The sequence below is a fragment of the Neodiprion virginianus genome, chromosome 4, assembly GCF_021901495.1.
Source record: "Neodiprion virginianus isolate iyNeoVirg1 chromosome 4, iyNeoVirg1.1, whole genome shotgun sequence".
NCBI classification, from domain to species: Eukaryota; Metazoa; Arthropoda; class Insecta; order Hymenoptera; family Diprionidae; genus Neodiprion; species Neodiprion virginianus.
In genome coordinates this window covers 20,570,483-20,586,804 of record NC_060880.1, presented here as the reverse complement: position 1 = coordinate 20,586,804, position 16,322 = coordinate 20,570,483, and the positions used below count along the sequence as shown (strand labels likewise).

General features: G+C 30.8%; 1 long non-coding RNA gene across 1 annotated transcript; it reads right to left on the bottom strand.

The window, feature by feature from the left end:
• Positions 1-585: 585 nt before the first annotated feature.
• Positions 586-2,356, bottom strand: LOC124303073 (uncharacterized). The gene is made up of 3 exons (XR_006907824.1): positions 1,553-2,356; positions 1,228-1,401; positions 586-738 (listed from the first exon to the last, which is right to left on the bottom strand). It is a non-coding gene; the product is annotated as an uncharacterized LOC124303073 (long non-coding RNA).
• Positions 2,357-16,322: the final 13,966 nt, after the last annotated feature.

Below are 16,322 nucleotides of genomic sequence, written 5' to 3'. Positions count from 1 at the left end.
CGACATATTTTAGCAGGTGCTTTTTCCTTCATATATTCTCTCCCGTTGATCCGACGCTCTTTTCGCTGCGTTTTCTGAGTTCCTGGGGGTCCCTTCAATCAGGAAAGGGTCATACAAATCGAATCGGAGACTAAAAGTTTTTCGCTCAAAAAAACAGCAAGGCCCTAGGTAACCCCTTAGTATTTTTTGTGAAAAATTTGGCGATTTTGAAAAGTGCTGGAATAAATTCGTTTATGCACTTTATTGACGTAATTTTGACGAATCGATCGGGCGCAGTCCCAATGCGATGCGAGCAACGGATCAGAAGTCACAGTGAAAAACCAGAACCTGTGTTTTTGATATTTTTCAGCTTGTGTTCCTTCCTTTGTAACTTCTTCGCTGTTGATCCCAGGCTCTTTTCGTGCATTTTTTGAGTTCCTGGGGGTCTACTCAGTCGGATAACGATCATACAAATCGAATCTCAGACGAAAAATGTTTTGCACAAAAAAACAGTGAGCTTCAGGGGGGAGCCTTCTTTAGAGGCTTCAAAAAATCGGTATTTTCTAGGATTTTTTGGGGAAGGAAAGAAATATCCGATTAAAACGAAACTTTCAGGGTTTATTGTTATGTATTTCAACAGTCTTCTCGAATTTTTTCATTAGGATACATGTCATATTATGCCCGGTACAAGCATTTCACCGAGGCGTCTCGAGTATGCATTTGTCGTGCGGCGGGAAAGTTGCAGGTCGCAATTTCCATCTGAAACAAAGAAACCAAAAAAATTTTTACTTCTCAATAGTATAGCTTCTAGTTAAACCAAGAAAATTCCACAAAAAGTGAAAAATTCAACAATTTTCCGCAAAAAAAAAATAAAATTCATTCTTCTTGGGAAAAGAATTCACTTTAGATTGTTTAAAAAGTAGGTTAATCTTTACGCTTCGCGATAGCAAACTATAATAAGATAATTGAATGTCAGCGAGAATCGTCAAGAGTCGTTTATCGCGTTTCTTGTTGTTTTTCGCGCTGAGTAACGATCAGCATCCGCACAAAACAGCCCACCAGGCACTGCTCGCGAGGGCCAAGAAATGCTTCAATGGCAAGAATCATTGTTTGCAACATCCCATTGGTAAACGATGATAATTATTAGAGAAATGTCAAAAGCATTGGGGCCTTTTACAGTATTGCAGGATTCATTTTTTCTTTCGTTTGCAAAAGAATCAAGATAAATAAACAAATGTGGTAAAATACCGGAACGTGGCTGGGTCCGGTCTCTTGAGTGGCGCAGCTTAAATTTTCCGGTTCAACCGCGCCCCGAATCGTGCAAGCGATCAAAAACAGGTTGTAAGCAGAGAGCCAAAAACACTATTGGCTGTTCCAGGTAGCGAAATCTAGACGGTTCGATCCAGAACGTTAGCAGGTTATCTGAAATTATTTTAAATTAAGACAAGATGAATAATTAATTAATTAGTCAATCACTTCAAGCTTTACAGTCGTTGCGTGGTTTCCAAATGTCATCCGTGGTAATACTATTCATCATTGTGACATCACTTCAACTGGTAGTAAAATAAATTACCATTTTGACGTCAGACGTTTGAACGAAGTGAGACGGGTACTGATGATGGTGCAGGTTGTTCCCTCAAACTGGTATTATCGGCTAAGGTGCTTGCACCAGCTGCAACGTGGTCCACTGCTGGGGAATCTTGGATCAATGGCTAGAGAGGCGGTATCGATGCCGATACTTGATCAGCCGACGTTAAAATCTCGTCCGTAATTGACTGCACGCAGAGCGTAGATCAGCAAGGGTTGACGGAAGTTGTCAAATATTCCTAGCGCATATTTCTGTGACGATATTTCATAGATTAAAATATTAACAGAGTGTAGTTATACCGTCGGGAATTCTTTCGCAATCTAGCACGTGCGGCCAAGGAAAACTAAGGCTGGACAAACGCGAACTTGCAATCTCTACGAACGGTGAGACAGACTGGCTTGCAGGCTGGTATCTGCATCGCTACTTTCTCCGTAAAAACTAGATCGAATACCGAAAACAGGAAGAACTTGAGATGACGAGAGCAGTTGGAATAAGTGGAATAAGTGCATAAGCGCGGTTAGGTGAAAGAAAAGGCGGACATAATAGATGAATTACATTGCAGGGAGTGGGAATGAGAAATTCGAATACGATATTCTAACAATTACGCCGTCACCTAAAATCTCAGTGTAAAAATTTTGGTAATTTCAAGCGCGAGATAAACTAACAATAAGAATAAAAGGAAACCAAATGAAATCGCAACGCAACGCTTATATATCTCAAGATACTGGAATGAAGAAAAAGAAGGAGGAAGGCTGAAATGCAACACATCACAAAAATTGATAACATGAATCTGTCGTTACATTTTATATTATCATATTCGTACAATAAATTATTTGTGAGTAATTATTATTATTATTATTATTGTTGTTGTTGTTGTTGTTGTTGTTGTTGTTGTTATTATAATACATAGTTCAAATATGCATTTTTCATTCCAATAACCAATATTGTGACAAAAGGCAACATTTATTTTGTAGTAATATACAATTGTTATAGGTATGTATGTATAATAGGTAGTTTAGGTATCGTTATATAATTATTATCAATTTATATAATTGTAATAATTGCAATAATATAGTGATTCTTTATTTAATAATATTTTACGTTTCTTCGTGTTTTGCTTTAATTTCTTTTTCTTTAAATTTATTTGTGAACAATATTTGTTATCCGTAAGAAGTACCTATTGTATTTCATGGGCGAATATAATATGTATAGATAAAGTAACAGTTGAATAATATTCATTTCTTGTTTGATTTTTTTTGTTAACTAAAGTTTTTTCTCTCGCACAAGATAGTGACCAATTCCCCGTTCACACGAAGAATGAAACCGCAAAGCAAAAGAAGAAACTGATTAAATATCATTAGTGAGCTAAGAAATAAAAAATTGCTGAAAGATACGTGTTATTAACGGAGAATTGTTCTCTTTAAAAAATTGTAATTGGTAAGTATATGTTTTCATTTTTGTGTATTTTTATAATAAAAAATACGATAAAATACGAAAATTCTATGTACGTATGCACGTTTACGCGCCCAAAAGCCTTCACAGATTTATATTATATTGTAGAATAATGATAGCCTCGTTCTAGACGGTATATCGTTACTTAAGGACGTTATAACATTATTTAATTAGCGTCCATTTATAACTGACATTTACTCAATGACTTTATTCGCCTATTTAAATATGTTTAATTTTATTATTTTACACACAAAACGATTAGAAAGTGATATACGCAAATATCTATTATCCCGGCATACCCATATTTTTTGTAAATACTGAAAACGAGGGTCCACCGATTGGATATAATAAAAGATTACATAGTATTACATAGCTCTATATAATAACCGCGAATTTCCGTATACACTATGTGTCTATTGTTTAAAAATTTCATTATACACACAGTACAATAAATAGGTATGCGTTATATGTATATAGGTATGTATATGGCTGTAGATTATTCAGGTACTTAATTATACACTAATATATTCAAAGCGAGCGACCCTTTGATTGTTACGCTGAAATTTCATCTACACGTATGTTAATTATGATGAGAAAATTGCAAGCTGACAAACTCTGTAAATTTATATTGAGTGTAATTCTCCTGTAAATTATTCCTGCGTCCGTAAAAAAAATACGCAATATCTTTTTGCAGTCGTGTATTAAAACAGAAACGGGAAACGAAAGCAAAACTATAATTACGTTGAAATGGTTCATCGAATAAATATCACCACATCCAATTTTATATGTGTGTATATACCTATACTATACACATATTGAAGTGTATTGAAAAAGGTTTGAAAAATTATTACATACATACATACATGACAATTAGTTTGGCAAGTGCTCACAACGACTTGGTCCGACGTGTTATACTATATATTACTAATATTATTATTGTTGTTGTGTTTTAGTTACTGGTGTTGTTAACACTAAGATAATACAGTCAAGATTAAAGAGAGGCAGGAACGCAACAGTACTGTTAACTTTACTACGTTTCACTAAAATTATCGTACATAAACATTAATTTTATTTAGTATTTATGCAACGATGTTTTATTCTAATAACATCTATCGATCCAGGTTAAGACTCTACACTTTGTTATTACATATGCATGTGTATACAATTTGCGTGTATTCTTCTTCTTCTTCTTATTATTATTATTATTATAACAATAATAATTATTCGTACAATGACCTACAGTTGCATTAATTTTGATAGTTAGTTTTCGCATTCGTATTCAGTGTATATGTTTATACGTACGCATAAGCGTAATGCATGCACGAGTTGTGCCGCTGGAAATACATTACTACATTATATTCAACACATTACCCTGCTTTTTATCAATATTAAATATGGTAAAATAACGATATATTGTAATAGTTTATAACTTACAATCGAACTTCTAATTTGATAATATATGTATATGTGTATATAATATACATACCAGCATAAGTTATTTTATACGTAACTGTATTAGTAGTACAATATTATAATATAATAGGTATAATAGTGTGGGTTGATTATTCAGTCGCATTATCATTATTATTATTATTGTTGTTGTTGTTGTTGTTGTTAATATTATGCCATGTAAGCCTATAATGTTTCAACCTTTCCAGATATAAATTTAATTAATTTCCCTTGTGAGCGTTCGCCAAATTTTTGGTTTCTTTAGTTATTATTCATATACTTATTTATTCATTTGTTTGTTTGTTTGTTATACCATATCAATTCATCACGCGGGTTTGCCTTATAATAATAAGTGCAGTAATAATATCATGCTAAATACGTAACGTGTATGTATATACATACCTACATTTAAAGTATTTCGATAGATGTCTGAATTATTTTTAATCACAAGTATTTTGGAACTTGATATGTTTATACTTTACACGTGTTTTATTATCATTTTAATTAATTGATAGATTATTTTGTATTTACTGAGAGACTCCAGGATTGCCGGTGAAATAATGGAATTCGATTTTCATTTCGAGTGTAGTATTATTTCGGGAGTAATTAATCAATAAGCGTTATTTGAAGCAAACGAAAACGACGGTAAGAATGATGTTCTGAAATTATTTGTGAAGTTTGGGCGTCGACGAACGCCTGAGGAAAACATACGGCATGCAGTTAACGAAATTCTTGTTGTATCATTAAATTTGACTTGATACACAAGATCGATTCCGTACAGAATCTGTTTCGTAGATAGAAAAAATAAAAAAAAAAAATGACAGGAATGAAGGGAAAATACTATCGGCTTATTTGAAAGGGCTTCAATATTGCAACTAGATCATATTAATTGAACGAATTTAAACGCACTCGAGAGCCTTGGCAGGTAAATTGAAATATACAACAAATCAAAGTTAATTTGAGTTAGTATAAAAAGAAAACCAATTAATAAGTATTCACTGAATAATGCTCGAAAATTTGAAAATCAATTTTTGCCATCGGCTTTGTCTCGATAGAATAAAAAAAATCTATCTGAATCTAGACGAATCTTTGCAAAAATTACTCTAATCAAAGAACAACGAACGAACGAGTTACATAAAAAATCTAGCGCAATTTGAATATATATAATTAAAGTTTATGAATATGGAAAACGTATCAATTTGGTTGCCAAATTGAATTTTCCTGAAGTATAATAACGACAGTAATTGTAATATACTAATATGCAAAAAAAAGGTAATTGAATTGAAACGCTATATCCATTATTTCGGAAATATTCGACAACAAATCCCGCAATTATATCCGTTCGGATAAAGGGTCAGAGTATGTATAAAGAGAAAGAGTTAGAGAAAAAGAGAAATTTTACATACTAAAGAATTATGATTATTTTTTTTTTAACAATTGTACATTCTATACGACGACTAGGTAAGTATATTTACAAACACATATATATATATATATGTATACATATACCAAGGAGACGGATCATGTCGTAATAATTATGTAGGTATATATATATATTTATACACGAAAGGCATGAGGAATTCGGTTATAATAAATACCGCGCAACGCTAAATTCGATTGACATTTACATTTACGTAAAATGCAATACGTGTATTATTCTGTATTCGGATGAACCAAATGATTCTTCAAACACTCACGTCATAGAATGGTAACTCTACAAAAGTTATTATAATGCTGTTTCGTTTCCTTTACTTTTCTCTCTTTTTTTTTTTTAACCCTTTTATCATTAACTTAGTTGCCGCATGTAATTTAATATCAAATAATAGTAACAATGAATATTTCATCCATTGACCATCGTTATTAACAATTATAGTTGGCATCAATCAGAATCAAATTAGAAAATGTAAGTGTGCGTTATACATAACGGAGGAAGATGAAAAAAGAATTATTAAAAGGATATATAAGGCGTGACATAAAATAATTGAAGATAATATTGTTGAAGATAAAATGTAATACGTTGAATAATTGCTGTTCAAAATGCCCGAATCGAGGAGTGAACCGCAGATCTGTTTATTTTATGCTGCAGCTTTCTTTTTCCGTCTTATAAATTGTTACGACGCATATTTCCGAGTTTAAGTAAAGAAGAACTTGTTAGATTTTCTCTACAATGTTATATATTCAACAATCAACAATCAAGCGGAACGACTTTTCTTCTTATTTACGCGTATTATGATTATTATTTATTATTAGTATTAATATTATTATCGTTATTACTTATTTGTGTAATTATATGCGTGTAATTGACCCGATTAACAAACGAACACGACCGATTATTGTTTGCTGAAAATTCAATCGTCTATCTAACGTAAAAAATAATATGTCAGAGGCATCGAGGGTGTAAATCTTGATTTTATTTCAACTACATCCAGTCCGAATCTCTTTTTACACATATATTTACTTTTTATCCGTTTCATCACTTCTTTTTTTCATTTTGACATTATCTTGGTAGCTTTGCTTTTGAACGACAATAACAAGTTGCTGAAGAGAATCCCAATTTCAGAAGCATGTCAATTTTTAATTTGTCATCGTTCACTGGTTGACTCTAAGAATAACGATAACTATAAATCTGCAGAGCTAATACTCTAAACTTCTTTCGACATTCTGTTTCTCTTTTCACGCGTTTCCAATTTCTCAAATTTACCTCTCAGGTTTCTACCATTGTCAAACTATAATGTATGAATAATCTGCGATACACGCGTGACATATGTGTGTGTATAAAGTATGGATACATAATTCCACGTATATTACTAATTGTACACAGTTATATGGTTTTATTATAATAATTATAATACTTTCGTGCGGGTTGATGACAATTTATTCACATTTTTGTGTTTCAAATTTCTTTTTATTACTATCGTATTTATTCGTTAGTTTGGAAAAATTCTCTCACAATTATTGTTCATTTTTTTATAGTAGCAGCAGTTATTTTATATACCTATAGTGTCTGTATGCATTTATATTTGTTGTATAATATGGTGTAACATTAATTTGAACAGCATTAATTAAATCCACTAATAATCCGCGATAATATATAATACAATTATTACAATAATAACTCCGCAGCCCCATAACGCGTATAGCCGACCAGTTGAAACCATATCTATATACAATATATTAACATAAAATTATACATATAATGTATGTGTGTACGTAGTTACATCTTTGTATGCAGTTCAATGAGTTGAAAATCGTCGTCAAGATGAAAAAAATGCCGTGTGAAAGCGACTGTCTGCGACAGGAAAAAAAAAAGAAGTAAAGATGAAGAAACACAAGTGTTTTTATACTTACTCACGATTGAAAATTTTAATTTTTTATCGCCGAATTAAGCCCGGAATTCTGTACGGATTATTGTTATTTAATATTGCATTAAGGATTTATGATTTCTTGATTTTCTTGATTTTCTCGACCTTTGTAGTCTCATTTAAGGAGAATGAAAAAAAATTTTTACACACAAACACAAAATTATATCGTTGTTAGAGAAATAAAAAAATGACGTAGTAATAAAAGTAATAATAAAATAGTAAAAAGCGTATACAAGTTATAATACAAGTATTAAAGTATATAAGATAATTCGTATTATATATAATATATATGTACAGAGTGAATTCCTAACGACTGCATGATCCGTAGTCTGCTAAAATTTAATGCGCACGCGCTACAATCCGAGAGCGGCTGTTCCCCAGGGCAACCAACCGTAATAAATTTAGACGACAATCCGCCGCGATGTATCTGACACAAAAATAATTTCAGTCGACTTATTACGGTTTTTTTCACTTTTCAAATTTCCGACCATCCAAGCATTCTGATTACTTTGCAAAGTTTGGTCAACCAATCAGAATGCTCAGACGGTGGGAAATGTTAAAAGTGAAAACCCGTAATGAGCCCGCAGTTGTCGGTGTTTAGCATAGCCGCCCTCGACAACTGTCAACATTTTTGATGCTGCATTTATGATCGTTAGTCAGCCGCTCTTGTATTGTAGCGGGTGCGCATTAAATTTTAGCTGTCGACCGACCATGCAGTCGTACGAAGTCACTGTATGCATACATTCGGTATTAATTTAGTTTCTTAGTTTTGTTTCCCCACATTTTTTATTTTTTTGTTCTTTTTGTTTTGTTTGTTCTCTTTGTCCATTCTTCACTTATTAATATATTCGTCAGTATACGGCATAACGTTAACATTATTCTACATATTATATTATATATAAAACACCAGTCAATTATATTTTAAGAATTTCTCTACAACTGTACACGCATAATTTATTATATGTATGTATAGTAGAATTACAATTTCCTTCTCATTATTTTGTTTTCTCTTACTGATTTCATAATCATTACTAACGCGCATATATTTTATAAGTATGTATATTCGGATCAATTACTTCTTTCGTGCAATCGCTAGGAGAATTGAATGAATAATTTTTCTCTCAGTTACAAACCGCGTAGTTTTTCGTACATTTATAATGACAGTTAATAATAATAAATAATAATGATAATAATGTTTGGTGCGGTTAAACGGTGAAAATTTAATAGGTACTCCGTTACACTGTTGTTTTATCATCATCATCATCATCATCATCATCATCATCACCATCATCATCGTCATCGTCATCGCCATCGTCATCGTCATCGTCATCGTCATCATCATCATCATCACTATCATCATTATTATTAAAGTCGAAAGTTTTTTATATTCACGTATGTATGTATGTACGTATGCACGATAAAGCGTTTTAAAAGCGTATGTGAAAAAATAATTCTACGTATATTATACGGGATTGGTGGTCGCGATCAAATGCCGCGTTTAATTGAGCGGTTCAAGATTGTTTTCATTTATTTCTATGTTTTTTTAATAACGAGCTTGTATAAGATTAGCTTTTCCAGAATCGTTAACAAAAAAAAAGCAAAAAAAGAGAAGAAAAATCGAATAAAAATAAACGATCGATGATTGCAACCGAATATAATTGAAAAACCTAACATCCCTTCCGTCCCACTTGTACTAATTTAATTATTCAAAGAAACATTATGTGTATAGTATTAGATAGAGGTAAATATTTAAACCACCGTACGTTGCGACAGGTAAAATTAACTATCGTAGATAATTGCAATAATAACAACGACGGACCTGTACATACATATAAATAATATCGTTGTAGAATAGAATGAGAGAAAAAAAAAAGACAGAACAATTGTATAATAAGAAGAGAATGTTAATGTTCTCTAACATACAGAATAACAATGTACAGATATAATATTATTTATGTGTAATAGTAATTGTAGTAGTATTATTAGTAGTAGTAGTACGTTGATAGTAATTATAATTATAGGATACGTTGGCGTTAATACATACACACTCACACGTGTATATATATATATACACACCTATGTCAAGCATTATTGTGTATTTTCATCGTAGCGATAATAGCATCAATGAACATTAAAGAGGAGACATCGAAAAACAGTCAAGACAGTTGAATTACCCTAACCTAGTTATTCTATCCGCTAAATTATATCCTGCGTCCGTTGCCTATGAGACCTAAGATATTCTTCTGCTCTCCGTTCGCAACAAATTTTGTTTCAATTTTCATAATATCGTTACAATAACTGTTTTTTCCCCTTGCTACTATGAAGAAATTGAGATTGAGAAGAAAAAGATGCGCGTTTTATGCTAGTTTGTGTAAACTTTAGAAAGTCTTCGATAAATTGTTAAAGTGATAAAATTAGTGGTATTTTCTCTTCCTTCTTGTCCTTCCTTTTCTCATTTACGTTCTAACGACGGAGAGCAGTCCTAAATTAACCCAAGCCAACATTACGTATTATAAGAACTCACAACTGTCACCCTATGATTAACTTTAAAAATATTCTTTTCATCTCTTCGTCTATATATACACATATAATATGGTCATCATCATCATCATCACCATCATTATCATCATCATCATCATCATCATCATCATTATTATTATTATTATTATTATTATCGTTATTATCATCATCATTTATTCCTATGTTATATATAATACAACGCGACGAACATCGAACGCCATTACACAGTATGCTACATATAACAGTTATACATACGTAATTCATGATTAATTAATATTTCCTTATATCAATAAACCACATCAGCTAGATTATTATCCACCACCCTAATGAAATTCAAACACAGTCAACTTCCCCTGACTTTACTTTTTTGATTTCATTCCGCAAAGTTTCTCCATAAAAAGGAAAAGACGAGAGTTATTGAAAAAAAAAAAAAAAAAAAAGGAAAAATTATCACATTTTCTATTTACTCTTACTATTATGCGTGTGAAAAGACCTATATTTGTGTATGAAAATTACCGTCAAATATTCATTTATTTTTTCATTTGAATTCAATCTGTTCAAAACAGACTGAAAATTTTTCAATTTCATAATCGTGATAATTAAGGATAAGCAGAATATGTGTATATTATCTATATATTGCTCGGTTGGCTGACGGAATAAAACGCAATAATTAACGCACAATTCAATCAGATTTATTACTTTTTATCGGTGCTCATTCCCTTTGTCCCCATCTTTTTGTTTTTCATTGTGAATTAATTATTACTACCGGCACTAAAGGATACCAATTCTTCAAGCTGGTAACGAATACAGAAGAACATTCTTTGTATTGCATACATTGAGAACAATTATCAACTATTCATTCGGCATCGTTACAGTATAATATGTATATATTAATACACTGTAATAATCTATATAAAAACTAATCTGTTATCAATCAAAGAATATTCCATCCCTCTTGTTACAATTAACGTTATATTGTTTTATAATATATACGTATATTAGTAATTAATTAATATATTAATAAAATATCACAACTAGAACCATCGATATAAGTATATTTTGTGTATGTGTGTGTGTATGTATATATATATCACGTTATTTATGTTATTTAGTTTGTCATTCGGTTGAAATATCAATATTCTTACTGTTATTCGTGTTACCTATCCCACTATATTATAATCGTTTTATTCGCGACTGACTTGAAAACTTCAACCCATTTCAAGCAACGTTACACGTATAAAATACGCTGATTCAATCTCAAATCAGCAAATGTGTTTTAGGACCGAAGAATGTAAAGAGTGAAAATCTGAATCATTGAAAATTATATTAAAAAAACACAAAGAAATCGAGTGTTCTATTGGCTAGTGGAAAAACAAAGGAAAAACAAAAATTGAATGGTTCGTTGAGAGGATTTTTACGTATTGTCTAATAGTTGTATACATGTTCTATACATAAATATATAAATACTACCAGTAACCAATCAACACAACCAGAATTATATTGCAGCAATTTGATAATAAACGAGTAAATGAGTAAACCGACTTAGATTATTGCGTCAACAAGCATGTGTCGAGTGAATGATCGCTGAATGTAACACGGACGTAGTCATATGAATTCTGCCAGACGTGAGAATAGTGCAAAATAAGTTTGAGGAAAAAAGAAAAAAACTGATTCAAGTATACAGTGTCGAAATGATGAGAGATATTATTATACTTTGAAGCGTAATAATTAACGTCGTCGGCAAACATGTAAAACCCATTTGATTCAATTAATTTTTTGCAATATAATATGTACTTTTGCATCCATGAATATTAAAGACTACCATAATTTGTTTATCTTGTGTTTGAGTCAGTTTTTCAACGTTAACGGATAATCTAGTACATTATACATTTAGTAGTATATTATACATAATATTAATAATAATGATAATATTGTATCTACGTACATACGATTATAATAGTTTTTATTTATTCCTATTTAATTTTTTTTTTTTTTTTTTCTTTCTTAAACAGGCACATCGACTTGGTTATATATATACATATGTTTGTGTGCGTGTATATATGGGACATTCCACGTCAGCTCAGTAAACGGTCGAGCATGGTATTTTTTTATTTCAACAAGAAGTTTCCTTATGTTAGTAAAATCCCAGAAGAGCCTCCAAATAAAAAAATTCAAATTTTTCTGATCACTCGTCTTTACTATATGAATTTTTAAACTCATCTCAAAACATGACAATTGATTTTTAACAGGTTATAAAAAAAAAATTCGTTTTCGATATTAAATATTTCCACGCAGGATCCAGAATGTAAAGACGTTGTGTCTATTTTTTAATAAGTTTGTTCTATTTCTTCAAATTATTGAACGAGTGTGTTTTAGGACTAGAGAAAGAATCGAAAAACTCACGTCATCAAATCGGAGATGCGATATGTATTATAGTAATTAATTTGAGTGTTTTTTAGATGGGTTTAAAAACTCATAAGTTAGAGACGAGCGAATAAAAAGAAATTTGAAACTTCATTTTGAAAGGTTTTCATGGGTCGTACTAACATAGGAAAAATACTTGGTGAAATTAAAAAATGTCATGGTGCAACCGTTTACTGATATGGCATGGAATGCCCCGTATATAAATATATATATACATATATATATACATATATATATACATATACATATACATATATATATATATATATATATATATATATATATATATATATATATTTACGTTTATGTATAGTGTATTATTGTAATTCATCGTAGGTATTCACAGTCGGGGTAAATGTAGATATAAATATATACACAACATTTCTATAGGGTGATTTAAAGATAATTCGTAATAACACTCGTAAATTGCATTTGCCAGGAATTCCACATCTTGTGTATTACACAATCGATGATATTAGCGACATCGCACAGCATCGAATACACTTGGCAAAGCGACGAGATGACTTTAGGAATCTACTATTATGCTAAAACGAGTTCGACTACGAGGCTTTCTCAAGCGTTGGTTAACAGAAAAGTCTACCTCAATTGGATCAAATTCCTAAATCCCTGACACATTACTCTTATTAATTAATGATTTACCGATATCGAGGCAATTACGATTCATTATCATGGTTTAAAGTTTCAAAATGTCTGGTGTCGTAGATAATGATACTAATAATAATAATAATAATAATAATATTAATAGTATTGATAATAATAATACCATAGACAAGTTTTGTTAGTCTACATTTAAATTTGTTATACAAAACTTTGATCGATGCATGCTGAAATTTGCTGTCAGTATCAATTCAATTAAGTGATAAAATCGAAACGGACATCCATGATTAAAACACAAAAAATATTTCGAATATGTACAAATAACAGTTCGCTGAATATTGAAAGAGTAAACGGGGAATAACAGGCAAGTTGAGTGGCGTATTTCATGTTACAAGTTTAAAATTTCACGTGTCGAGCGAAGGAACGTCAATTAATTATAAACTCATAACGCAAGTTGTTTTAATATTATTACCTATGTGCAAAAAGAAAAATTTTCAAATCAAATGTAACACTGTAGCAAAAAATGAACATACACACGCGCACGCACACATTGAATTTTCATTGTTTAAATAGCTAAAGTAACTGCACAAATTCGAAATATCATCATTACAGAAAACAATAATATGATCTCTGATACGTATGTGACAATATTCGTCGAAATCGCACTCCAACAAAATTATATATATGTACAGAATAAACACGTTTATGCATATGTAATAAATGAAAAACCTCCGTGCGCTTGATACAATAATTTTTATACTTTTCCATGTTTTTTAAATTTATTTTTTCGTCGTTCTTTTTTCCTTGTTCTTTTTTTTCCCGTATCTTTTCTTTAGCAGGTATCGAAGTTTTTGAATGAAAAAAAATTGTCTATCTCTGAAAGTTAGAATACATATTAGGTAATTGAATGAAGATGGCGGCGTATCAAAAAAATGGCTCGCTATACGATTAACAAGTGAGTTGCACACATACACAAGCGCAGAGAGGAATGAAATAAAATAAAAAAAACTAATATTGTTCCGATAGTTATCGTTCACTAAGTAGCTCCAATTTTAAAATTACCATGATTTGGAAATGTCTGTGTGTTTCAATTGTTGCTGTCGCTTTTTTTCTTCATTAATAAATACCTAATCAATAATAATAGATAGTGATAATTAACGATAACAACGATTATGCAGTGTGCTGCATCACGTTTCCACAAATTTACTAATAATATAAATACCCCGTTATTGTATGCTAATAATAATAATAAGAATGATAAAATTAATGACAACTGTACACCTCTGATTATTAAGAGGTACAATAAAATGGTGTGTTGTGGATCGATTAATATTGTTATGAATACGCCGCGAAATGAATTGGCTAAAAAAGAACGTCAAACATATAGATAAAATTCTTCGTATTTTCATCTTTCGAGAAAACACTTTTGGTATTTGCGTACAATTTTCATTGCGTGTACAGTGTAGAAGCGCGAAAATCACTCGAATACTTTGTGTAAGAATTCTACTCACGTGTAATAATTAACTAATACAGTCAATATTATTATTGATCGTTTCGAAACGAGGATGCGAAGTAATAAAAGCGCGAAAACCCACAAGTATCATCGTTCTCTTTATCAATTTCTTTTGTTAAACATGCCTTATATTTCGTATTTTGAAAACAAATATCAAGCTAGCCTCGTGTGCTTTAGTATCAACTCTTGGATTTAGACAACAATTTTTTTTTTTAAATACTTTTTTTAATTTTTAGTCCTCATTTACCACTTAGACTTATAGATTTTTATCGTTAATTCACAATCAATTTTTGCATAACTTATTCTATTTAAATTCAAATATTCTTCGAACATTTCCCGTTTTTTTTTTAACTCTTATAATTTTTCTGAAATTATAATTACTATATGTACATACATACATAGGTCTGATTCTTCAATTTTCTTACTAAATTAAACGAGCTGCATTTACTGCAACTAGGAAAAATATATATATACACACACGATACAGAAAGACGGAAAGAGAAAAAAGGCCGTCACTAGAATATCCCTTTTTTCATTCTCATTAATTCTTTCAATATCCATTATACTGTCTTCCTATATTTAAAATAACGATGTGATTTTCGCTACAATTGTTATTTAGCTATTATGCTCGGATCTCGTAGTGTTAATCATAATAATGATAATAATATTAGGTGTATACCTGACACATGTATGTATATTTACAAGACACACATATATATATATGCATGGATTTTTGTTTATATGTGTATATACGTAAGCATATACATATAAATGTGTACATACGTGTGTGTGTGTGTGTGTTTGTGTGTGTGTGTGTCTTATATAGAATAAATAGTGAGGCGAAGTTTACGTATTAATACGACACACCTCTTGTCAGTAGAGCTATTAAATATTTTTTTCTTTTTTTTTCTGCTATCTTTCTTTCATAGCTCCCTCGTAATTATTGTTACGATATTAGTTAACGAGTAGTAACATGATTTAGTTTTTTTTGCTTCGTTTCTACAGTATACACTTTGTACAAGTTGGACCAGCGCCGCCATTCGTATTTGATAAAACTTAAAACTAATCGTCTAATACCCTACATTATAACGTTCAACACCAAACCAAATTCCGATAACAGTTTCCAAGTGTATTATACATGTATTTTAATGGTATATTTTTTTTCCCCTTTTCTTTTTTTCTCTTTTTTTTTTCGTTAATACACGACGTAATCAGTAAAGAATACACCTTTCTTTGATAATGACAACAAAAGTGATAATGGGATTTCATAATTCATGTGAAAATATTAATATAGAAACATGCCTGGTGCAAGATTAAATATTTATAAATCATAGTGAAAGTATATATGTATATATATTATGAATACATATATATTTTTGAATCACGTGTGTAATGCAACACAATTTTTTTTTTCTAA